At 34.4% G+C, this 26,886-nt stretch overlaps 1 protein-coding gene across 4 annotated transcripts in view; it reads left to right on the top strand.

The window, feature by feature from the left end:
• Positions 1–26,886, top strand: part of ERBB4 (erb-b2 receptor tyrosine kinase 4) — a 1,094,545-nt gene that overhangs the window by 44,974 nt on the left and 1,022,685 nt on the right. The gene's annotated exons all lie outside the window — the stretch shown is intronic.

The following is a 26,886-nucleotide window of genomic DNA, read 5'->3' as shown; positions in this document are numbered from 1 at the left end:
ACTAACAGCTTATTTCCTTATATTCTGTGTTGTACAGCCTATGACGTGCTTTTATATGCTTTAGCTCTTTTGTGCTAAAGAAATTTACTCTGTTTTTAGTAAATGGCTGACTGAAACTTGAGAAATTAAATGACCTATTTAAAGTTCTAAAATTAATAAATGGAGAAGGAAGCCTGAAGCATAGGTTTTCTTTCTCTAAACCTGACAGCTTTACCCTATACCTGAGTTTCATAGATGGAACATAGTGTTAGTTACATTAGGATGCCTTTAAATTTTGCTCATGGTTTAGCGCTTTTGCACATAAAGACATAGCCACACACTTTTAAATTATACTTAAATCAGTACCTACTTATAAAATTAGTTGTATTAAAATTGGGTAGTTAATTTTCTTTCTTTCTGGCAGAGCAATTGATATGGGGATGTATGGGATTAAATTTTTATGGAGTTTTAAAATTATTATTTTAAAATTTATTTTAGGTTAGTGACCACAATGTAATTAATGTTATAATAGATATTCAAAAATTCAAGAAAATTTCTCTTTCTATTATCATCAGATACTGTTGTGTTATATTTTAGTTACTTTAAAAATTCATTATTTAAAATCCAATATATTGCTAAATAAATATATTTAGATATACACATTTCAGTGAAGATATAGATAATCTTTAGGTGTACTGCTTTCAACCTCCTAACCCGTTTCTTATTTTACCTTAATACATTTTATTATTTTTTGGTGATTTATATTTGTTTTCATAAAATATATTTTTTAATCACACAAAATTTACATTATCTTTGTTTCCGACTACTGAATCTCCAATATATATCTGTCTCTGCTTATAAGAGCATGCCAAAAAAAATTTTTTTTTAAATAACGCTTCAAGAATCTGCTTGAAAATGTCTTTGTATGCAACATTTGTATACAACAAAGAATATTTGTTCTTGTGACAGGGAGAGTATTCAGGAATGCTGTGAAATGGACACCAGGGTCAGGAAATTTATGCAATCTAGATTTTATGTGTTCTTTGGGATGTCAATAGTTTTGAATGTTCATATTGCTAGAGTGACAGAAGAAATAAAGCATCACATCTAAATTTGTACATTAGAAGATATTGTAGAAACTGAAGAATGAGTGTGCCAAAAATAATAGATTCTATATAGTAGGAATAAAAATAACTTTCTAGACTAGAATTTCGAAAGAAGAAAATTCTAGATGGTGAATTAATGAAAGACAATAATCTACTTCTCCATATACTCTTTAGAGAAATTTAAAAGTTCCACTGAAATTATTATCTACCAAGATAGTCCTATTCCAAGCATAATGTTTTTCAGAATTTTTAAAGTGTAAATTACATCTTTAACTTCTGTGAAATAACTTCCTTTCTTTTTATCATGCCAAAGAGAAAAATACAAATTGAGCAATATATTATTATACCTGTAAGAAGAACCTGCTACCTTTAAAGTGATGGGGATCCTGAGTTATAAAGGCCCTGACTTTGTGTTATCCCTAACTTTGATTCTGTGAAATTAAATATTAGTAAAATAAAATGAATTCAGGAATCAGAATGATACCTTTTAATTGCTTTTTTTTTTTTTTAAGTTGATATATGGTAGATTCTCTATTCATACAGAACAGGTTCTAGATGTACTTGGAAATAACTGATTTGCAAACCTCTCATGTTCTAGGGTTAAAACAGTGCAGACATTTGCATCTTTTCTTTTGCTTATGACCATTCAGTCCTTCTGATTTAATTAGAGAGCCAGCCTCAGTTGGGTCCCAGAATACCCTGCAACACCTCCCTTTAATCCTTGACTATCTTACTTTTAAAAGGGAGGAAGATAGTATAGGAGCAGCTGTGGGGAAAAAATAAGATCAGAGTAAAATAAATTTATTTTGAACCTAAGACAAAAAGAAATTGGGTCTGTTTCAAAACAAAAATAATATTAGCGTTCAAGGATACCAAGGATTTCTAACATTTTATATTTAGAAACTATAGTAGAAGGTCATCTGGTTTAATGCAGGACTTGAAATCAATTACTGAAGACTGGAAAGAAAAGCTACTTTTGACTGTTTCTCTACATAAAAAATGTAACAGACTATTTGAAGCCCAAACTTAAATCAGCAAGAAAAGGTTTACTTGGAAATCCTGAATACGGTTGAACTTCACTATATTTCCAGAACTTTTCAGGTACTTTTTATATTATACAGCACTATCAAATATATAAATCAAATTGCTTATAGAAGATGTCTTTTGTATGCTATGCAGATTGTATAGAGGACATTATTTAAAAAAAAATCATTTTGAATTTGCATTGAAACTACCTTCCAAAACTGTCAGTAAATAGAAAACACTCTGTCTAGTCAAAAGTGATATTTTTACTAATAAGAAACAGATGTAGAAATTTCAGATTAACTTTTTGGATAGAATAGGAGGCAGAACTAGACAGTGTGGCCATGAGAATGTCGAAGTGAAACTAGTAAGAGGAATGAAAAGCAGAGAAAAGGAGAAACAGTAAGAGATGCCATTAAACCGTTATTTCATCTGTTTTTTTCTTATACTTTTGGTAGTTTGCCATGTGCCAGACACTGTGCTAGGAGCTGGGGATATAACAATGAAGCAAATATAGACTTCAACTGTTATGACAAAATGTGGCATGTGAGCTCATACAAATATATGCTTGTGAAATAGAGATAGAATGAAGAAAATGATTATGTCCTTCATCTGGGGGACAGGTAATTGAAGCCTTCACAAAAATGCTTTTTGCAAATATTTAAGAGTTAGAAGATTTAAGAGATGGACTAGAAACACACTCTTGGGTTTAGGGATATTTATAAGTAGTTCAATGTTCTTAGAACATAATGTTCTTTGCAGCAATGTCCACAATAGCCAAACTATGGAAAGAGCCAAGATGTCCATCGACAGATGAATGGATAAAGAAGATGTGGTATATATATAATGGAATATTATGCAGCCATCAAAAGGAATGAAATCTTGCCATTTGCAATGATGTGACTGGAACTGGAGGGTATTATGCTGGGCGAAATAAGTCAATCAGAGAAAGACATGTATCATATGACCTCAATTATATGAGGAATTCTTAATCTCAGTGAACAAACTGAGGGTTGCTGGAGTGGTGGGGGGAGGGAGGGATGGGGTGGCTGGGTGATAGACATTGGAGAGGGTATGTGCTATGGTGAGCGCTGTGAATTGTGTAAGACTGTTGAATCACAGACCTGTACCTCTGAAACAAATAATACATTATATGTTAAAAAAAAAAAAAAAAGAAAGAAAAAGAAGATAACAGGAAGGGAAGAATGAAGGGGGGGAAATTGGAGGGGGAGACGAACCATGAGAGACTATGGACTCTGAGAAACAAACTGAGGGTTCTAGAGGGGAGGGGGCTGGGGGGATGGGTTAGCTTGGTGATAGGTATTGAAGAGGGCATGTTCTGCATGGAGCACTGGGTGTTATACGCAAACAATGAATCATGGAACACCACATCAGAAACTAATGATGTATGGTGATTAACATAACGTAATAAAAAAAAACCCTTCTTTTAAAAAAAAAGAAATATACTGAAAGAAAAATAAGGACATGATAAAATAAGAGTCTGGAATGTTGGTTGGACAGCCTTGTGACCATATAAGGGAGCATGACTCTTAAAGTAATGAGGAGATTTGGTCTTAAGTTGTAGAGGAAGCTTTACATTTGCATTTTCTTAAAGTTCTGTTTATGGGTAGCTAACCTTGGAAAGACGAATTAAAAATAAAAACATATGGCAGGTAAGAACCATACAGAATTACTTCTCTAGAGACTATGTTTTCCCTTTATTCTGAAAAAGAGAAGTCTTAGCTATACTGATTTTTGAAGTCTAGATAATAATTATATTTTTATTTGAATGAATAATAGAGTTAATTTCTATCGGCTATCATGATCTGACAAGATGAATATTTTGATTTCTGATATTGATAAATCTTTCCTGTAGGATAAAGTTGATGACCCAAAGAAAGATAACCATCTTCTATCTTACTTCTGATTTAATAGACTTAAAGAAAAGTATTCAGTATACTGTTAATCTTACTGTATGGCTCAGAGTTTGTAGGAGGGGCTATCGGAGAGCAATACTAAAGATTTGAGTGAGTGTCTCATTTGTTTAGACTTAGCCTTACCTCAGTCTTAACGGTGTCATCTATGAGGAAAAGGAAAGAAACTGAAAATGAGCTCCCAGGGAAAGACAAGTCATGTTGGGTTATTAGTGTGATATTTATCTCTAGTCACATTTAACTCTCAGGAAAATACCTTTAATCATGAGCATCAGATCCATTTTGGGGATATAAGAAGGAATGATAATTTGTGCCAATTGTAATTCTGTCCATTACACCTAATAATTATTATCATAAACCTTTAATGCCCTGTTTTTTTCTTTAGCTTTAGAGAACTTAATTTGGTTTAGCCACATGGGAGTGTGAATTGGCATTTATCAGTTGTCTAGCATATCGATTTAGTTCTTCTTTGGGTGACATCTTAAGAAAGATGGGAGGCAAGGAGTTATTCTCTCTCTTTGTCCCTGACCTATGTGTGGCCATTCAGTTACTACTGCTCAAGACTTAGATTTTGGGGAGTGATGCAAATGGGAAGGATCAGTAAAGATTTTTCAGGTATTTGCAATGAATTTAAAAGTTCAGGGATGAGGGTAGTGAATGTCTGTTCACAAGTTAGTGCCCAGTGCCCATTATGATGGTGGTGGAATTATATGCAGAATATTTCTGTGGTGGGAATTTGTATGAGCCTTACCTTCTTCACATCTTGTTGGAGCTTACTTTTCCAAACTTTCTGTTGATTCAGTGACTTATTTGGTAAAATTTCAGTAAATTCTTGTCTGTTCAAGTTAACCAGTTTCCGTCCTTTGTAACATAGATCCTGATTGTGCAGTTTGCTAATGTGATTTGAAATAGACTATAAATTATTTCAGTTACACTATATACTCTTCCAAAGCATGAATGAAGAAGTGAGCAGATCAGATTTGTGATTTAGAAAAATCACTTGGACAACAGTATGGATGAAACAGTAGGGGTGAAAGCTACAGGGATGAACATAATTAAAAGGATATTATAATAGTCTGTTCAGGTGAGAGAATGAGGATCTGAACTCACAAATGACAGTGAGGATTAGCAGGAGAGTTAAGAATTCAAGGCCTATAGGGATTATTTCAGAATTACAAAGTGAGTAAGTACAAAGTGTTTGGGGTTCCCCCAGTTGTCTCCCTTGGATGGCTTTTAATGTACAGGCAGAAGAGATCCCAGTGACGAAACGGAAATGAAAACAAGTAGAAGAAAGTAGAAGAAAAAGAGAAGTGAAGTTAAAAAAAAAAAGTTTCATGAAAAGAAGAGCAATTCAAAGTGTCAAATAACTCAAAGAATTCAAGAATTAAAATTAGAAATTAACCATAGGGTTTGACAGGTTGGAGGTTTTCAATGAGCTAAGAACTGTGAAGGTAAAATGGCAGGGTTAGAAACCACATTTCAGAGGACTGATTTGGATGTGAGCAACCTGACAAAATGAATGCAGATTCCTTTTCTGATAAACTCTACCAAAAGCCTAAGAAGAGATTAATTTGAAAAATAAAGAAGCCATCATTTAGAGACTTAACGCACAGAAAATTCAAGGAGGCTAGAAAGTGGAGAAAAGTCATGATTTGAGACAAATTATTTCTCTGAATCATACCTAGTTTTTTCATCAGTAGAACTGGAATAATGGTAGCTGTATCCCATGGTGTCTGTAAAGACAGAGGTAATGTAGGCTAAGCTTGGTGCTTGATATTTTAGGTGCCCTTCTTTTATGCTACTATAGTAATTGCCATTTGCTATTTCTCTAGTTCCTCCTCTAAACTCTAATCTCTTTGATGGTATGTAATATGGATTATATTCACATTTATATTCCAGCCCTTGGAATATTGCTCCCACATAGAGATTCTCAAGATACCTTTGAATAAATAAATGAATAAATAAATAAATGAATGAATGCCTACCCTGGTGAGAACATAGTAAATATTAGTTTCTTCTTCTCTAAAGTGTTTCAGCTCTGTGGAAGAAAAGTTTGCCAAAGTCAATTATACATTCCAGTAAGGATTTTAAAGTATTTTTCCATGAAATAAAACATAAAATTTATTTTTCATTTATTATAACCTTAAGGGAAATAGCAATGGGAGGCAATATTTGGCAAATAGAAATTTGACAATATATAATTAGGACATGCTTTATATTACTGAATTATAGCTTTAAACAGCATGTTTAATGCTGTTAATAATCCTTCCTTCCCTCTCCCCAATCAAAGCAAACCAAATATTTCTAGTACACTACTGTCTTTATCACTGTAGGATGAGAGAATTATAAGATGTATCAAGAGATCATCTAATTTAGTAATTGACCCCAGCCCATGCTGTGTTTTTTTTTTAAGATTTATGTATTTATTTGAGAGAGAGAGAGAGAGAGAGAGCATGAGCAGGAGGAGCAGAGGGAGGGGGAGAGGGAATCTCAGACTCTACACTGAGCAAGGAACCTGATGCAAAGCTTGATTTCATGACCCTAAGATCAAGACTCAAGCTGAAACCAAGAGTTGGAAGCTTAACCTACTGTTAGGTAGGTAGATGCCCACCCCTCATGCTGTTTTAAAAAAAAAAAAAAATGCTTAGGAGTAATTTTTTGGAAGTATAAATAATAGTAACAACTTTAAAAAGAAAAAAAATGTGGAAAGCCAAAGTGGGGAATTATTTCTTCTCAACTACTGCTGTTTAAAATTCTACTATTTTTAAAAAATGATTTTAATATAGTACAACCTAAAAAGTTAATTGTAAACTCATTATATTATAGGTTATTTCTAACTGTAAAACTAAAAAATAAAATGAATTAATACAAACAAAATAGTAAAACCAAGAAAATGTTAGATGAACATCATTACTTTAAAGCAATTTGTTATTTTTCTGAAACCAGATTCCTGCTCACAGTGTAAGCATAGTTATAGGCACAGAGTCTTTGTAGTTCACTCTTATCTTATAGGCACAGAGTCTTTGTAGTTCACCCTGTTGACGCTTTTGCCTGCCCTAAGGTGACTCCATCCTTCTGCCACTTTTCCATCTAAAATGCTTCACATATTTCATAATGATCACCTTCACCATCACTTAACTTTCACTTAGTGCTAATTCATCCATGTCTGAAATCCCTCAGTTTTCTTGACTCATTAGCCCGTGACAGTAAATCAAGTGCTATATGGTGACAGGGGGATGGCAATGCAAACTCAGTCCCTGAACTATGGGGTACAACATGATGTTGTTATTGATCACTCAGATTGCCTTGAAAACAAAAACAACTACAAAATTATTCTATTGAAAAACTCATATATTCTTTTGTTTGAGAAATATTAATGTATGATATTTTGGGTAACCTGTATAATATCCATGGCTTTGCTTTTTTTTTTTTTTTTTTTTTCTGTTATCTTCTGTTTTCCCATCATCCCTATAAGGTTTCCAGATTGTCAGTCTGTCCTTTGTGCAGTTTTAAGGACCAGTCTTGCTTGAAAAGTGGGATCCTACTGGTCTGTTAGTATACATCTTATGTCATGTGCTTTTAAAATAAAACTCATTTTATGGGGCGCCTGGGTGGCTCAGTTGGTTAAGTGTCTGCCTTTGGCTCAGGTCATGATCTCCAGGTCTCCCTGCTCAGAGGGGAGTCTGCTTTTCCCTCCCCTTTTGCCCCTCTCAGCTGCTCCTGCTTTTTGTCTCTCTCTCAAATAAATAAAACCTTTAAAATAAAATAAAACTCATTTTAGCTTTTTATAATTTTTAATTTTTTAATAGCACGAAGGTATTTCTGGCATATTCCTATTGGAGTACTTAAAATCCTCTTGCTGTCTTTACTTACTACTACTCTTACCCAGTTTCTAGATTCCTTTTCTGGATAGTCCACTTTTATACTTCATTCAGTAGGTGTTCAATGTTTTCTTGTGAATTAAGCACAAAGGGGACATTATGCCAGATATAAATTCACTCCTTCTAAGAGTTTATAATTCTAGTTGGGAATGCAAACAAGTAAAACAAATAACTTTAGGTTAGTATTATTTATCGTAGAGGCATGGTGGTACAGAGCAGCTAGGATCTAAGTTTATGTCTGTAAAGAACACCAGGTGCAGATTTTTGGACAGGACTTCACAGGGTAGGTGATGTTGGAACTGATAGAATCAAAGAAACAACCACAGTAATTGGGAATTTTCTGGAACTTCTGTGTCTTGAATCAGCATCTTGATGCTACCAAAATCCTCTCTCTTTCATTTCTGCTACTTTCTGCCTCATCTTCATCTTCTCTGGCTTTTCCATAATTGGCTTTTTCATAATGAAATTACAACCTATAGCTTTCCTATTTGTTTCAGGAAAAGGGGGAAATATATATACATATATATTTATATGTATGTATATATATTATATATATATTATATATATTATATATGTTATATATATATAATGCCACGGAGTGTGTGTATATATATAAATATATATATATTTATACACACACTTCAAATGGCTGCACTTCGGTGATATGCTCATCTCCAGGTCATTGTGACCAGAGAGAGTATACGTTGTGCTTAGTTACTCAGTGCAATTTAGTCATGTTTGGGGAGTTGTGGGTTTAAGGAGCCCTGGGAAAAGAGTGCTACCACACCATTCCAGGCAGAGGGACAGCATGTGAAATACATGGATGCTGGGAGGAGCGAAAGTGAAGTTTAAGAAATACCAAATGTTTTAGTGTGACTGGAGTAAATGAGGTATGTGTAAGATGTGAGTGGGAGGGAGACAAGGGTGCAGATAGGAAAAGTAAGGTAGTCCTAATCTAGAAAAGGCCTTTGAAGCAAAACAGCCCAGTTTTCTTTTGTCCTCTAGGTGGAGACACTAAGGTGTTTTGTTTTTTTTTTCCAATTCAAGTATTTTTTTATGTGCTACACTACTTTAAACACCTCTTTACTTTTTTAAAATGATTTTCCCTGAAAAACCAGAAAAGATCTGAGAAGCTGAAGAAAAATCAGATATAGCAAAAACTAAATTTCTCTCATTAAAAGACTTAGTAACTTCAAAATTTCAGTGCTTTCTGACAATCATAAATTTGCCTTGTGATGAATATTATATATTTTATAGACTCCGTTATATATCTGAAAAGATAACTTATACAGTTCCACTCCATTCTTGTACCTTTATTTGAGTGAAACGTGTTTTACAGAAAATTTCAAGTGGTGGTCCAGAAGTCACAATGGATATTTAGGACTCTGAGTCTTTTATAGTACACCTGCAGAAAAATGCACATATCATTAGTGTGCAGACTGATACATTCTCACAAACTTAGCACATCTGTATATAACTAGCGCCCAGATCAAGAAACAGAACATTAATACTACTTTAGAAACAACTACAGGGTATAAGGAACACAATGGAAAGATTGGATTCTGTGCTTTTGAAATTAATAGCAGAAATAAAAGGGATGGGGTGGCTGGGTGATAGACATTGGGGAGGGTATGTGCTATGGTGAGCGCTGTGAAGTGTGTAAGACTGTTGACTCACAGACCTGTACCTCTGAAACACATAATACATTATATATTAAAAAAAAGAAGAAGGGGCGCCTGGGTGGCTCAGTCGTTAAGCGTCTGCCTTCGGCTCAGGTCATGATCTCAGGGTCCTGGGATCGAGCCCCACATTGGGCTCCCTGCTCGGCGGGAAGCCTGCCTCTCCCTCTCCCACTCCCCCTGCTTGTGTTCCCTCTCTCGCTGTGTCTCTCTCTGTCAAATAAATAAAGTATTAAAAAAAAATAAAAAGAAAAGATAGCAGGAAGAGAAAAATGAAGGGGGGGAAGTCGGAGGGGGAGATGAACCATGGATTCTGAGAAACAAACTGAGGGTTCGAGAGGGGAGGGGGTTGGGGGATGGGTTAGCCTGGTGATGGGTATTAAAGAGGCTGCGTACTGAATGGAGCACTGGGTGTTATACGCAAACAATGAATCATGGAACACTACATCAAAAACTAATGATGTAATGTATGGTGATTAACATAACATAATAAAAAAAATTAAAAAAAAAAATAAAAGAGACCAGAGGCTTTGCAGGAGTCTATGAAAAGGAGATGAGGGTCTAAGTTAGGACAGTATCTTTAGACAAAGAGGAGGGAAAATATTTAGTGTCTAAACTGTAGAGAGTTTTCTATAGAGAAATACAGGAAAATGTGGGGAATTGGCTATTGGGCCTGAAAACATTTTGGTTAAGAACTTGAAGGGCACCTGGGTTGCTCAATCAGTGAAGTGTCCGACTCTTGATTTTTGCTCAGGTCATGATCTCAGGGTCCTGGGATCGAGCCCCGTGCATGGTGTGGGCTCTGCGCTCAGCGTAGAGTCTGCTTGGGATTCTTTCTCCCTCTCCCTCTGTACCCCGCCCCTCTCCTCTTGCGCTCACTCATGTAGTCTTGCATGCTCTCTCAATAAATATATCTTTAAAAAAAACTCGATTTATTAGATAATAAGTACATATGAAATTTAGGATGTATTTTTTGCTCCCATGAGGTTTTAAATAAACTGTCAAAAAATATCAGAAAACCAAAAACCTAGCTATTGCTAGGAAAACATACTCAGAAGAATCTTTCTTCAGATAAGAAATATTCTAACAAGGGAAATTCAGTGAAGATCACATCTGATAGATGTGAATTCACCTCTAAAATATAATCAACAGTCCTTATTAATCCTGATTGTTCTTTACTCAATTATCTTTTTAATTTTCTTCCTGCAAAAATTATGAGTACAGAAAACATCATGTCAGTCATCTGTTCCAGTTAATTTCACAGGACGATGGGGATAGAAGCTCAGCAGATGGTACAACCTTTGCTCTGAGAGTAGCGTGGGTTAAGTAGTCACTCTGTGGGTACCTGTCTTTTTGTTTTAGGTTCACCGAGAGCAGTGAAATGATTGGTCCCAGCCACCCGCCCTGTCGTGTTCACCTACGCATAAGGCAGAATGGTATAGTGACAAGAATATTAGGCTAGGGAATAGAAGACAATCACTTTAGTACCTGACTGATCCTAGCTATCTGATCGTAATCAAGCCTTTATGTTCCCAAAAATATCAACAAGGAAATTGAGTTAAATGTCTTACTTCCCTCTAGCTACAAGTATATTGCTGAATTTCTTTTAAGGCTTGCCTTGTGTGATCACTGAAATGTTATAAACCTTTTGGAGTTTCAGTGTTTTCATCTGTAACATAACAAAACTTATTTCAGGATATTTGTAAGAATCAAATAAGATTAAGGATTTTAAAATAATTTAATTCTAAAATGCTTATCCAAATTATGGAAGTTAATACTGATTATTATGCCATATTCCTCCTTCAAACCCTTATTCATGTGCTCTCACTTGCTGAAGGAGAAATATCCCTTTTCCTAAGAAAATTCCTTTAGAAACCTTAAGGAAATTGTGGATTTATTTCTGCAGACCTTAATGCACTCAGTCAGAAGGCTTGGTGGGATTTTTGGTTTGTTTGTTTGTTTTGGTTTTGTTTTTAAATTTAGCCCAGGCAGTGTATAGCCATTTCCAAGTGAAACACATCTAATTCATGAATATGCTTATGAATTGAAACCTTGGACTAGTCAGTCTCAACACTGTTTAAAATGAACTCTAAATGTTCGAAGAACTGTTCTAAACTTAGAGTAAATCCCCAGACTGTTTATTGGGAAGTGTGATGTGTATTATTCTCTTGTTAAGTTTGTATTTTGGGTTCAAAAGACTTAGTTGATGCTTATCATACCCAGGCCTGTTGTGTAGAGAAGACTTACAGAATAATAACTAAATATCTAAGTAGAGTTTACCAGTGCTTACTCTTTTAAACATACCTGAATCTGGAAACATTTTGATAGAAATGTTATTTTTCTAGCTTTCTTTAAATACTTTGTGGCTTCAACAGTTTGCAGCAATTTTTTGTAGGTACTTCATCTTTGGTAAACATTACTGTGAATACTTTATTTCACGGCATGCTGCTGAAGTAATTTTCCAAAAGACATGGGAAAGAAATGGGTGTTGACTCTCTTAGGTATCAAGTATTATCTCTCTTGATCTTGCTGCAGCTTTGCAAAGAACATTGCTGTTTTAGAGTTGAATAGATTAGGGCCCAAATTGGGTAGGTTTTCCATTGGTCACACATTTGATACTAGAAGAACTGGAATTTGATTCAAGGGTCAATGCCTTCTTTTAGAGTTTCTTTTGTCCTCTTTGGCGGAGACAGAAGGGTTCTATCTAGAACCTCTCTATGCTGAATTTAAAAAGCATATCTCTTTCCTTGTGTTTTCTGTTTTAGAGTTCCTAATTTGTATGGTATAAAATTCGCACATAATGATTTTCATTATCAAATAATGAGCAATTTGTACCTTCACAGGATGTCTTAGGTATCAATTCATTAAAATTTGCTTTCAAAAAGATTTTATATGTATGCATACATATGTGTTTGTGATAAATAACTTACAGATCTATAATTTATAAGATATATATAACTGACATATATAACATATTTTATATATGTGCAATTTTAGACCTGAATTTTGTGTAATATAATGTAATAAATATAATAGATAAGGTATATATATGATATATATAACTTGCATGTATGTATGCATGTATATAAAATTAGGAAAGGTTTTAGAATAGACATAATCATACTAAAATTTGCTCAAAATGCAAATTTTTTAAAGCCTTAAAAATTGAGAAGGCAATTACATTTATGTAAACTTAAAAGCTGCTTCAGGAAACTTGGCTACAAAAGTATATTACTTAGAGCAAATAGCACATTGTTATTAGTTACTAACTCCATAATGATGATTGTAAGTATGAAGTAATTTCTTTTTAAAAGCCTCCAAATAAACTTAAATATATAATCAAACATAGTAAAACTAGTAACAGCATACTTTTAAGACACTCAAGGCATATGCCATAACGGTACAGTGTGTCAGCGATGCCAAGAGCACATATGGCTTGCTTGCTTGCGTCTCTGTGGTGTCTCCCTAATATTGGCACAGCAACAACACACCACAATTCAATCCACAGACATGCTATTGACACACATACTTCAGGACACACATGTATTATATAATGAGGCACTATCTTTAAAGGTTGTGATAAGAATAGAGTAGCTCTTTAGTTCTTATTTCAAGACACATGGAGAATATTATGCACTTATCTTTAAAGATTTCTCATTTCTCTTTAAACAAGATCCAAACCATCCTCCTTGGCTGAGAAAGCCCTGCACAATATAGTGTTTTCTTATCTTTCTTTTCTTTTGCTACTCTTCCCTATATTCCAGCAACACTGGCCTCCTTTTGGTTCTTCCAGTGTGCCAAGCTTTTTACATACTGTGCATTCCTGGTAAAGTGCACTTGATAGTATGCCTATATTAATAAGGTCTAATTTCACATGCGTTAGGAGTCTTTGCTTTACATAGATATTCAATGAAATGTCATACTTTATTGAATAGATGAAGCACATTATTTTTCCTAAATTATTAAAAGGTATTTTAAATGTGTTATCTTCCTTTGATGTTTTGCACTTGCCTAGAGGCAGGTTGAAAATAAGGTCTTCACCTAAGTAATAATTAATGTCCACAAAACTTAAAAGTGAGAATTGAATAGTGCTTTTATTTAATTGAAAAGCCTAACTATGCAGAAATACCTTTAGAAATTTTCTTTGCCTGTAAACATGACAGGAAAAAGAATAGAACTGCCATAAATGCGGGAATGACTTTCTAATAACATATGAAGCTTCATTGGAGATTTGCTGTGTGACACCATGACCTACTGTTAGGCAGAAATCATCATAAAGTCCTCTGTTAAACTGACATTTACTTTCATCAAAACTTCTGTATGTGCTACTTCTTTCTATTCCAGTGTTTCGCCAGTTCTAGAGCTTATGGTCTCCACCGAACATATCCCAGAGGAATTTTCAATGTATTTTCTATCAGCATTTAAGCTTTATTTATTGTAAGGTTATATACCAGCCAACGTGGCAGAGGCAGGATGGCATGGTGTGAGCGGAGGTTCCAGTGCTAGTTCAGACTCTATTATAGACTCAGCCCTATACTTTCTAACATCACAGGCCTGAGGCAAGTTTCTTTGTCACTAAAATAGAAACATTAACAGAACCTTCAACATAAGGGAAAAACAAGAATTAAGTGAGTTAATGACTCTTAAGCTTAGTACTTGGCACACAGTAACTATTCAATCTTGGGTACTCTTGTTTTCATAAAAAAAGTTGCTTTTCCTAACTTGCAACTTCAGGATTCTTGGGGAGAAAGAAAAGGGGCTATCTTTTGGAGTGTGGTTTCATTGGCATGTTTAATGGCTAATGGAGATAAGATTCCCTGGTCATAGTCTGGGTGGCTAAGGTAAGAGAAAGAAGTAGCTCTTAGAGATTATAAGGGTTTGGGGGGGGGCGGTTCAGGGAATCAGGGGAGTCAAAGGGAGTCTAGCAACATCGCAAGAAAACAGGACTTTTCTTAGAAGATGCTAAGTAGAATTCTTTTATGATAAAAATGGCTGAGGGACTTTAAGAATAGGGATGCCTTGTATTTAAGTTATTTGCTGTGATGTAGACTCCTTGTTTTACACTTTAATAAAGTTGGCCATGTATACACCCTTGAATGTAGTGCCCAGCTGGACAATCATGGTGCAGAAAAGAAACACAACAATGCTGAAGGTGAAATTTAGGGTTAGGATGGAGAATGCAGCAGAAGTGGGAACTCAGTGAGGAGGACACAGTAAGTCACCATTTTGATCTTTTATAGGTTTGGGGAGAGAGGTGGGATTTCTGACAATATTTGAGATCAAAATATAACAGTTCCTATTGGTGATCTAGTCCAGATCTGGTCTTGATAGTATTCAGCTTATAACATTATTAATAAGAGAGATGATAGACTTGAAGAAAATCCAAAGATAGGATATGCAGAATGGTCAGACTCTATTGGAACTGGTACCTGCAGACTTTAAGACACTAGGAATCTGGAACTTTCAGGGTAATAGGATCCTGGAGCTGTCAGAAGTAGAAGCCAGTACTTTCCTTTATTTGTTTCTCTCTCTTGCATGCATGTGCACACACACTCTCATGATATCTCTGCTTTTCTCTGTATATTGGTTCCATACTTTACCATCTAGCTACTCTTTCTCACTCTTATTTTATATTTATTCATAACTTTTCCTTGTGCTTACTTGTGAAACTCTTGCATGTTTTCAACTTCTTTTTCCACCTTTCTTTTCACATTTCCTAGTTCAAGTGTATGAGAGAGAGAATATAATTGTACCAGTTCACATTTCCAAGCTAGGCCTGTGACTGGACATTCTTGTGTCTAGATTCTACCTGCAAAGTGTTTGAAGATAGACTGGCACCAGAAAACATGTCTGGTGAAAACTCTAGAATTATTCTTATGTTTTTAAATAATATTTTTTTCCTTAGTCAATGAATTTCATTAAATTAGACTTTCTGAAAATGGGATATATTTGCCTGTCTTTGGACTTATTTTTCTGGCCCATAAAGTATTTCAGAATAATGCATTGAACTTGGGTGGGTTGGTTGGGTTTCTGTGTTCTTGATGGAAGTTAGTAGACTTGGTTGAAGCTTTCTAATAAAGAATATTCTTGTAAAGACAAAACAAATGACACAGCCCAGTAAGATTATTTCTAGGATGAAAGCTAAAAATAAGCAGGTAAACATCTGAACACTTTACAGTTCTTTCTTTTCATGCATTGCAAGAGAGACACCAGAGAATCATTATCTGTTTCCTCTCCTCCAAACAGAGCCCACATATTGAAAAACTGAGTGACAAGCAATCTGGCCTATCCATATGACCATATTGTTCTCATCCCCTAATTAGCCTAGTCCTCACTGTGCTGATGAGGAAACAGATGCATGAAGCAGCAAATTACCTTCATCTTGCCTCTGAACAACAACAAAAAAAGACCCAGCATTTAATTGTCTCATTTGAACTTGGGCGATTCAAAAGCAATAAAGTGGAAATATTCAAGAAGGGAACATTGCTTTTAAAAACATGTTTTCTTTTCATTTAAAAGTCACCACAGAATGCAGATTTGAATTATAGGAATTTGGTGACTTTAGTTGGAAATGATTACTTCTTATTAGAGACTTATAGCCAGTTGGTTCATTAATTGACATGTGGATAAATAGAGATAAATGTAAAGTGTTTGTGGTCCTGAGGGTGTACTGCACATTTATCTTCCATGCCTCGTTCTCAGTCAAATTAATTGTAACAGTTCCTTTTGGATTCTTTATCTGATTACATTGGAGGTGTAATTTTGCATAGCCTATAAAAGTGGCAGAAGTGTAGGGAGAAAAGCAAGTGCCAGAGAGGAGCTAATGAGAACCAATCAAACTGTCTGACAGACAAACACAATCTTCCAGCTTTGGTTCTTGCCTTCTAGTTGAAACTTTATAGTGCTCTGTCATTTTTATTCATATCTCTGTGGTTTCCAGACTCTTACCAAAGTTTTGAGTATTTACTATTTTTAGCTAAGATTTATTGTATACTACTAAGTTGACAAACAGTATACTGTGGATTTTAAATAGATCTTCTCATTTAATCTTTACAATTACATTGTAGTAGTGGTATCATTTCTATACCATTTTATAGGTAAGGAAACTGAGGCTTAAGGTTTTAGAATATGTAAGAATCACTGTTCCAAAAGCCATTCTGAAAGCACAAGCAGGAGCAGGGAAATGGTTAGATGGATCCTCATAATGAATGTAAACTTCTGAAGTGGTGTTGTCTTTAGGTTTTGTCTCATGAAGAGGTCATTTTGTAAGAGTTATTTTATGGACTTATGGCAGTCTTCAAGGGATTTACTTAAAATAATGTTTGAAGCTCTGTGGGTCAGAGATAGGAAAAGATTTTTATAGTCCCTAGTTACATATTTATAAAACTTGCTAATTTGTGTTAATGCATAAGTGAGGAAAGTGGTATTTTATTCTTTGCAAAGTTGTGGGCCTTCTGCATCATTTTTCTTGAGTTCTCAGATGTTCAATAGGGTCTTCAGGGAAGAACTCAGATATACACACTAAATAAATGAACTATGGAATGCTTCTTGGTGATCTTTAGAGATACCTACATATATGTAGTGTAAGGAAGTGCAATGTGAAGAACCATAAATTAGGGAACCAATACAAACTATTGTATTTTTAAAGAGGACAGAGGAGAATGAGAATAATATTTATCATCAGGATATATACATTTTAGAGTCTTTTAAGTTCCCATCATATGTTTACAAAATACTACTATCCAACATTAATTTCACAAATTCTTTTTGGATACCTACTATCTGCCAGGCATACTGATGATAGAATGTGGAGCAAAGTAAAGCATAATCCCTAACTGGAAATCTTCAATATAGTAAGGGAGACAAACTTTATTAATTCATCTCACCAAAAGTTATGAATCACAAAGTCAGCTAAGTGCTAAAAAAAAAAAAAGTACAATGAGAGACATTAAAGGTGTGTACATGTCTGTGTGGTGTGTGTGTGTGTGTGTGTGTTTGGGAGGGGGTAGCTTGCTTTAATTTATGGGCCAAATAATCTTTCTAGATATTGCTGACAAAGTTATGTATTACCTGAAATCTGGAGAATGTAGGCAAATAATAATTATTATGCATACACAGTCTGAATTTTATTTTAAAGATCCTTCTGGCTTCATTATTGAGAATGGATTGGGGAAAGGCACAAGAACCCATATAATAGTTTAAGCCAGAAATGAAAGTTATCAGACTGAATAGAAGTGAAGAAGAAACTAGTGAGAAGCGTTAGAAATTCAAAAGATGTTTAGGATGTAGAATTGATAATGCAAGTCTTATTTTATTCATTTGATTAAAACGTAAAACTCCAATAGCTTTTTGTTCTGAAACAACCCTAATTCATAAAACTCAAAAGCAGAGTTTCTTATTGTACTTTTTTTGCCTCATGTTATTCATTCATACAATTAAACTTGATCATGTGTTTTCTGTGTGTTACTATGTTATTTGCAAAGTCATTCCTACTTCCTTTCTGTGAGGTCAGAGAACATAAGAGATACAAAAACAGGTAATAATACAGTCTTGTAATTCAAATGATAGTGTTATTCAAGTGGTGTTATTATAGGGGTGCTTAACCTAGCTTAATTATGCAGGGAAAGCTTTGAGGGGGATGGCACCAGAAATGAATATTTGAGGATTTGATCAGCAAATGAGACATTCCCAGCAGAGGGAAAATGAGAACAAATACAAGAAACTATGAAATTTCATAGTGTGTTTAGAGGCTATAACACAGATTTTACAGAGGAGAAGGGGCATGGGCGGCAGGACTAGCTACATAATTTACAGGGCCCAATGGAAGAAAATGCAAAGCTCCTTGTCCAAAAATTTTCATGATTTCAAGATGGTGACAGTAGACCAGCAGAGAAACTTGGGACTCTTCTAGACAAGTGACCCTTGTGTGATTTCATTGGTTGCATGTCTATGAAGCTGACAGATTGGAGGTGCTAGAGGAAAGTTAGGGATGTAAGTGATAAAGGAGAAGCAAGAATTAAGAAGATTCCCAAGCCTTCTAGTTTAAGTGCTTAGGAGATGTTGATGCTAACAACAGAATTAGAGACCATAAGAAAGAGAATGGCCGGGTGTCAGGGAATGATTTACATTTTGGCAAGTTGAATTTAAGCTGTCTGTGGAATCTTCTATCAAAAATACCTAATCAGTAGGCAGCTGAATATAAGAACATGAATTTCTTGGGAGAAGGCAAGACTAGAGAGCTTTGTGGGTGTTGAAATCATGGTAGTAGGTAAGTTAATCAAGAAGACTTAGAAGAGCAGCAGGCCAAGGACAGAATCCTCAAGAAACCCAATGTTTTCAGAAAGTTTAGTCATGTAAATCTTTAATCCACAGCATGGTTCTCCAAAAAGCACGCCCCTGCTGAGGTTCAGGGTGAATTATTGCTGTGTCACAGGTTATTTCTTTGGGAGCTGAGAGATACTAATACCATACCATGATGACTGTCCAATGATAACTAACATGAATTAAAGCTTTTCTCTGCCAACACAATATGAAGTTAATTCCAGTGTGAGACAGGCACAGTCAGTGTTGTTTCAGTAAATTGCTACTTTGAACCTTATTACTCTTGTATGCCTCCTATATTGGTATGTTTTAATTAAACAATCATTTACTGAGCTACTATTTGCAAATATACCAGTTTGTGACATCACTGAGTAAACACTCTAATACATCACTAATAAATGTATTTTCTGAGGCATATTGGGTTTTTAGTTGGTTTTTCCATTACCTATCTCTAATTGTATTCTCTATGTAGGGCAATTAAATGGAAACTATACACTTAATAAAATAATTGGAAAATGATTATTTTGTATTTTATAACTTTCAAACTGTCTTTTATACTTTGTTAAATATTAAGGCATAATTTTATGGAATTTTCTACAACTGATTGACATTAGCTATTATAAATTGCTTATCCAAGCAACCTCTTTTTTCTATTCAGAATTAGTGTGAAATTTAAAACACTTCAGTTTCATGATGTCATAAAAAGTTTGTTTTTTCACAACAGTAATAGCTCTGCATAGATTATAATACTATTTGTTTAATTCAAAACTTTACCATAAACTCTTATTAGATGTTCTTTATGCACTCTAAGAAATGCTTCACAAATGAAAATTCCAATATTATTTAACTATAGTTTTATCCATATACCAAAATTAGTTAGGATATTTTATTCCCCAATTATGAAAAAAAAAGTTGATAATTATCTAATCAGTAAATACTGATCTCATTACTCTATCCATTGTGCTTAAATATACTGCATGGTTAGTAACATTTGAAAAAGAAAATTAAAAACTAAATAACAATGTCGTTATATAGTATGCTACCCAAAGCTACTTACTATGCTGTGGGAAAAATCTATTTCACGTTTCTTGTTTTCTGAATTTAATTATCACATTTTTCTAGAATCATTGCCCAGATCTCATGATGTAAAACAAATTTTCACTTTGTCAAAATGCATTTAGGGATCTATTATGAACTGCTGCCACATTTAGGAAAATGGCAAGTGTGGAAACCTGTTTTTATCTGCCAGCTTTGACAGAAAGGATAAACATGACATTAGTCATCTTGTTTCTCCATTGCTGTGATTATCAATATATTCAGTAAGAACAAATCACATCCCCTGAGCCTGTCAGAAAGAAGATGAAATAATTTTAACCACAGATTAATAATTACCATATTCAAAAGTAATTAGCAATGTTACATGTTGATCCTTAATAACAATTTTATGTACACACACACAGAACAAAAATGAATGCTGAGTTGATAAGCCTATGCTTTTCTATCTACCTGCTTCGTAAGACAATATATATTTTATTCTGTTTTCAACTTAATCTTTCTTAAGGAGCACTTTATTTTCTTTTATACTAAACTAGCATAAAAAGCAACTTAAATATCAAGATTTTGCAGGAAATTGGGAATTGGCTTTACTTTAATAAAATCTAGGTGAATAAATACATTTTCTAATATATAAATTAATATATGTTAAACTCATTGCATAACTTGTTCTGAACCTGTCCTCTAGCTCAGTTTTACTCAAAGCATGGTCCACAGACTGGTGCTGGTCTTCTATAGATAAATACAAAAATCGAGAGTAAGCATTTAGAATTTTTTTTTTTAAGATTTATTTATTTTGAGAGAGAGAGAGAGAGAGAGCATTCACACATGCACAGGGGGTGGGGCGGGGCAGAGGGAAGAGGGATAGAAAATCCTCAAGCTGACTCCCCACTGAATGTGGAGCCCAAGAGGGCTCAATCTCATGACCCTGAGATCATGACCTGAGCTGAAATCAAGAGTTGGTGTGCTGACTGAGCAACCCAGGTGCCCCAAGCATTTAGATATTTTTATACCAATTTGTTGTTGCTGTGAAATCCAAGCACATGATCATTTTTCTAGTAATTTTTTTTGGTAATTACATATTTTTAGAAGTATTGTAGAGTGGCAATTGGAAACTGAAACAAGCTATTCCTTCACTATAGGTAGTTTGAGGAGCAGTGCTTTCTCCATTTATATACTTTCTATCAGCATCTGCTTTCATTAAAAATTTCCTAAGGTGGGACACCTGGGTGGTGCAGTCGGTTAAGTGTTGGACTCTTGATTTCAGCTCAGGTCATGATCTCAGGGTGGTGAGATCAAGCCCTGCATTTGGTTCTGCGCTGGGCATGGAGCCTGCTTAAGATTCTCTCCCTCTCCCTCTGCTCCTCCCCCCACGCTAATGCATGTTTTCTCTCTCTCAAAATAAAATAAATAAATTTTTTAAAAATTGCCTAAGGTATAGGTGTTTTTATGGAACTCCAGACATCTCAAATTAAATACCTAGTATTTTAGGGGCACCTGGGTGGCTCAGTTGGTTAAGTGTCTGCCTTCAGCTCAGGTCATGATCTCGGGGTCCTGGGATCCAGCCCTGAGTCTTGCTCCCTGCTCAGTGGGGAGCCTGCTTCTCCCCCTCACTCCGCCCCTCTCCCTGCTCATGCTGCTCTCATTCTCTCTCTCTCTCTCTCAAATAAATAAAAATCTTAAAAAAAAAACTTAGTATTTTATTCTTTATTTTTTGCATATTTGTTTACAGCAAGTAAGAGAAGTCAAGAAGTAATAGTGCAAAGGAAAAGAAAGACTTTAGAGCCAAGTAGATCTGGATTCAAATGAGCTATATACCACTTTCTGTGCTGTGCATTTCATTTGCACTTTCTGAGCCTGTTTCCTTAACTGTACAATAGAGATAGTAATATCTACATCAAAGGGTTGTTGTATCAATGTATTTTAGGTTTCAGTGCATTTTAGCTCCATCTCTCTCACCATCCTTTCTCTTTATTAGGCAAGTTGAATAAAAAAATACTTTTATGGATATACCTTTTATAATATGCTATACCTATTTATTAAACCACAGTTGATAAATTTGAATACTAGTAATTTATTTTGCATATATTTGATTGGCATGTTGGATTTGGAATGATTAAATATTTAACAAATTACATCTAGTTATAAAATGATAGATATTTGACATACAAATGGACATCCTGCTTTTTATGACAGAAATAGACTTTCCTCACTTAGTAAATATTCTCAAGTGCTAGTAAAATCATCTCTAATTTGAGTGGGAAGAAGTGATGACAACAGGTGTTAAAATCTCTTTTATCTTTGTTAACTGACTGGATAATTGGGTAAATGTGATTTAGATTTGCTACTGGCTATCATCAAAACAGAAAATAATTGTAATAATTGGTAATTTGTCAATATGAATAATACTGCTAGAATATATATAATTATTAAATATACTCTAGCAGTGTTATTAACATTAATAAAATACCTGTAAAAGGATCTATTTATGCAAAATGGACTTTGAATCTCTTTTATGATTTCTGCCCCAGATAAAATAACAATGACAATAACAGTAAGAGGTGGAGAAGGAATAGATCATTTTAGAAAGTGGCGACATGTTTCATTTATATTACAGTGGCAGATTTTAAAAACAATCTGGTCCTTATATACAAAATAATCCTTTAAGTGGAAAAGACCAGATTGTTTTTTTCAGCTTTATTGCAGTATAATTAACAAATAAAATTACAAGGTATTTAAGGTGTACATTGTAGTTGTGGTGATTTGATATATGTATAAATTGAAAGGTTTAACTACCATTGTAATGATTTGATATGTATATAAACTGTGAAAGGAGTTCCACCATGTAGTTAATTAATGCATTCATTCATCACTTCCCATATTAAAAAAAAGTTTTTGTGAGAACATATAAGTTGTATTCTCTTAGCAAATTTTGGTTATATAATACAATGTTATTAACTTATATAGCAACCATATTTTATATTAGCTACTCAGACCTTATTCATCTTATAGCTGAACATTTGTACCCTTTTACCAACCTCTCCTTTTTTTCCCCACTTCCCAGCTCCTACCAGTCACTTTTCTACTCTCTCTGTGAGTTTGTCCTACAAATCACTTTCCTACTGTCTCTGTGAGTTTGACTTTTTTTTTCTTTTTCTTCTTCTTCTTTTCTTTTCTCTCCCTCTCTTTTTTTTAATTTTAATTTTTTTTTAAGATTCCACATATAAGTGATACCATACAGTATTTGTCTTTCTCTGTCTGGCTTATTTTACTTAGCATAATGCCCTCAAGGTCCATCCATGTTTTCACAAATGGCAGTGTTTCCTTCCTTCTGATGGCTGAATAACACACACAGACACACACATATATATACATCACATCTTTATCCACTCATTCATTGATGGACATTTTGTTTTTTTGTTTTTTTTTTTTAAGATTATTTATTTAGGGAGGAGCAGAGGGAGAGAACTTTCAGGCAAACTCCCTGCTGAGTGAGGAGATGGAAGCAAGGCTCCATCTTATGACCCGTGAGATCATGACCTGAGCTAAAACCAAGAGTCAGATGCTTAACTGACTGAGCCACCCAGGTTCCCCAAAGGATAAGCTTGCTTGATGGACATTTTGGTTGTTTCTGTATGTTGACTATTGTGAATGATGCTGCGGTCAACATGAGAATGCAGATATCTCTTTGCCATTCTTTACAAACTTATAATATTTATATATACTAACAATGTGACACTAGAATACAATTCACTTTAAATTATCTGCTTAATAGGACTATTTCAAGTTTATTTATAGTAACTCCATGTTAAAGTTAAATTTTAGCCTATTTTCCTCTTTATAGTCAGTTTAACCAAATATAAATACACACTTCTCTATATTGTGCTAAATTTATAGGTACATATTAAAATATCCCTTTTTACCTATAGAAATATGGAACTAACACTTCTTTACAGATTTTCAGGTTTAAATAATATTCTCATCTTTGGTACTGAAATTTAAGGTAGCAAGATATAACCTGTGCCATATACAAACATCTCTAATAGTGAGCTGTAATACAGTAGTATTTTATTTTATATGTAGTTTGGAAATATGAGACTATACCTAGAATCTACATAGCCATCTATAAATAGCTATTTGTTGAGTGAAAGGGAACTGATAGCATTAAGACTAAAGCCTGAAGACTCTGTGAAACAATCTCTTTCTTAGAATTTTATGTTAATGAACACAGACTGGAATGATACCATTTTTTTTCTTTCTTTTTTTTTTTTTTAAAGATTTTATTTATTTATTTGACACAGAGAGAGAGACAGCGAGAGAGGGAACACAAGCAGGGTGAGTGGGAGAGTGAGAAGCAGGCTTCCCGCTGAGCAGGGAGCCCCATGCGGGGCTTGATCCCAGGACCCTGGGATCATGACCTGAGCCGAAGGCAGACGCTTAACGACTGAGCCACCCAGGCATCCCCGGAATGGTACCATTTCTTATATAAGAATATATTTCTTAAAACTGCTTGGAAAATTCTCAAATTTAGCAATGAATTATAAAATACTAATTGTGAAGTAGAATGTGAATGTTAGAGATGATAGCACCCTTTCAACTATATTTGTGAAATATGTTTCTAGGCAAAATGTTTTATTGAAGGTAGAGTAAACTGCTCTCACTCTCTCTCATGTTTGAGTTATAATCATACCTGACAATCACAAGAATGTTGAAGTTGTTCTTTGTCCAGGCCAAGTGTGGTATTTTCTCAAAATTTTTGTATTTTATTAAGTATCTAGGTCACTTGTAGGAGAGACTAAGGATGATAATCTGACCTATTACATTATTTTACTTATAAATCTTAAAGTCTTAAAGGACTGCTTTTATTTTTATCTGCTTTTATGGAAATGATTTTTTCCTTGAACTAAATTTAGAATGTGTCTATACTAAAAAAGAAAGACATTGAAATAATCAATAAATCCTTATGTCTCGTTAACCTTTGGATGTATATCCACAAAAGGATTCCAGTATATTCATCTGCTGGTAGAGCAGGGACATATTTGAGCCTCAGAGATAATTGAATCAGGAACTAGATCAATGTTAGGAACCATTCTTCTTGTTTTTCATCTATCTCTGTGTTAATGTTATTTTCTCAGATTAATTTTTCTATGGTGTGGACCCATAGCTACCAATAACTTCCAGCTCCATATCTTCTAAATTTTGCTATTCAGAGAATAAGGTCCTCTTCTTTTTTTAAATTCCAATTGGAAAATCCTCAAGGAATGCCTCTGATTGACCCAGGTCTGATTATTTTAAAAATCATATGGCTACAAGGATTTGGTATTATGATAGGAAACCCTCAGTTGAATCACATAGTTGGAATAAGTAGAAAATAGGTCCCCCAAATAAGGAAGATACTGTTCCACGCTTGAGTTGATAATGGCAGGCTTGTGACTGGGTGAAGCACAGAGAAGCTGGTACTATTTCCTGGCTAGATGTGTTGTCAGAAAAGTATTTTTGCCTCCTTTGGAACAATATAAGGACTTGCAGCTGATTATATCTTGGTCTGGAGTGGGTAACACAAATAATAAAATAATAGACTTGACCTTTATTCACAAGAAATTTGCATTCTGCTTGCAGAGATATAACAAACCTAAAACAGAGAACAACTTATGAATTTATTGTAGACTATATGCAGTTGAATTTCAGAGAATGCCAGGATCAATATGTGCTATAGTCTTCTAAAGATTTTGAGAATTCAGTTTGGTTTACTTATAAGGATGCAGTATTAATAAATAGAGCTAAAGAAAGCTGGTATTCCATCTAGAAAGAAGAGCACAGGGAATATACTAGAAACAGAAATAAGCACAAGATGTATCAAAAGCCATGAGACTGGTTCCTTGTAGCATTGGAAAAGGTTGAGAAAAAAAAAGTTGAATATATATGGTGAGACTAGATTATGGAAGACATTGAAAATCTGAATGTGTATATATTACTAAGAACACAGATATACAAATCACTACAGTAGTCTCAATATGAGGTAATACTCTCCAAAAAATTAAAAAAATATATTAACACCATTAACGCCATATGTAATGAATAGCTGTAAGAGATTTACCTGACAATGATTGTCTTTAGAAAGCAGTAACCAGGAAAAAAAATCTGAAAAGCTTTTTATAGTGCTAAGCACAGTTGAAACCCAAGACATATTAACATCTTTGAGAACTGCAACTAATAAGTGACAGTCACGTTGCTCTGAAGTTGCAGTTGCAGTCAAAGAATGGCAGTAATATATATGTAGTAGACATTACATCATTGGGACAAATGTGTTTAAAGGAAGTTTACAGTTGCTATAAGAGTATAACTTAATGTAACTTTGTCCCTAAGTGTTTCCAACTGCCTAATTCTCTGAAACCATGTTATTTTAAGAGAAAATTCATGGGTAGAAATTACATAGTGGTTTCATTTTGGGGAAAAAAAACTGAAGTATTTTTTACTCTAAACATTCAAAACATTATTTTATACTACATCTATAAATAATAAGATGATGCTATTTTTACTGAGATGTTAGTTGAAAAATGCCATCACTAATGTTATATGTAGAGTTTTAAAAAGCACTTTCTTATAGTGAGTTAAACGACGTAAAAAAAATCTATTTTGGGGGGACACCTGGGTGGCTTAGTCAGTTAAGCATCTGCCTTCAGCTCGGGTCATGATCCCAGGGTCTTGGGATCGAACCCCACGTCAGGCTCCCTGTGCAGTGGAGAGCCTGCTTTTCCTTCTCCCTCGGCTGCTCCCCCTCCTTGTGCTGTCTTTCTGTCAAATAAATAAATAAATAAAATCTTAAAAAAAGATCTTTTTTTTGATATTTTATTTCTTTTGATTCATCTTTTTAAAAAATAAATATTGAAATAGTTAACATTTTAGAAAA

The sequence above is a fragment of the Halichoerus grypus genome, chromosome 4, assembly GCF_964656455.1.
Source record: "Halichoerus grypus chromosome 4, mHalGry1.hap1.1, whole genome shotgun sequence".
NCBI lineage: Eukaryota > Metazoa > Chordata > Mammalia > Carnivora > Phocidae > Halichoerus > Halichoerus grypus.
This window is presented reverse-complemented; position numbering and strand designations above follow the sequence as displayed.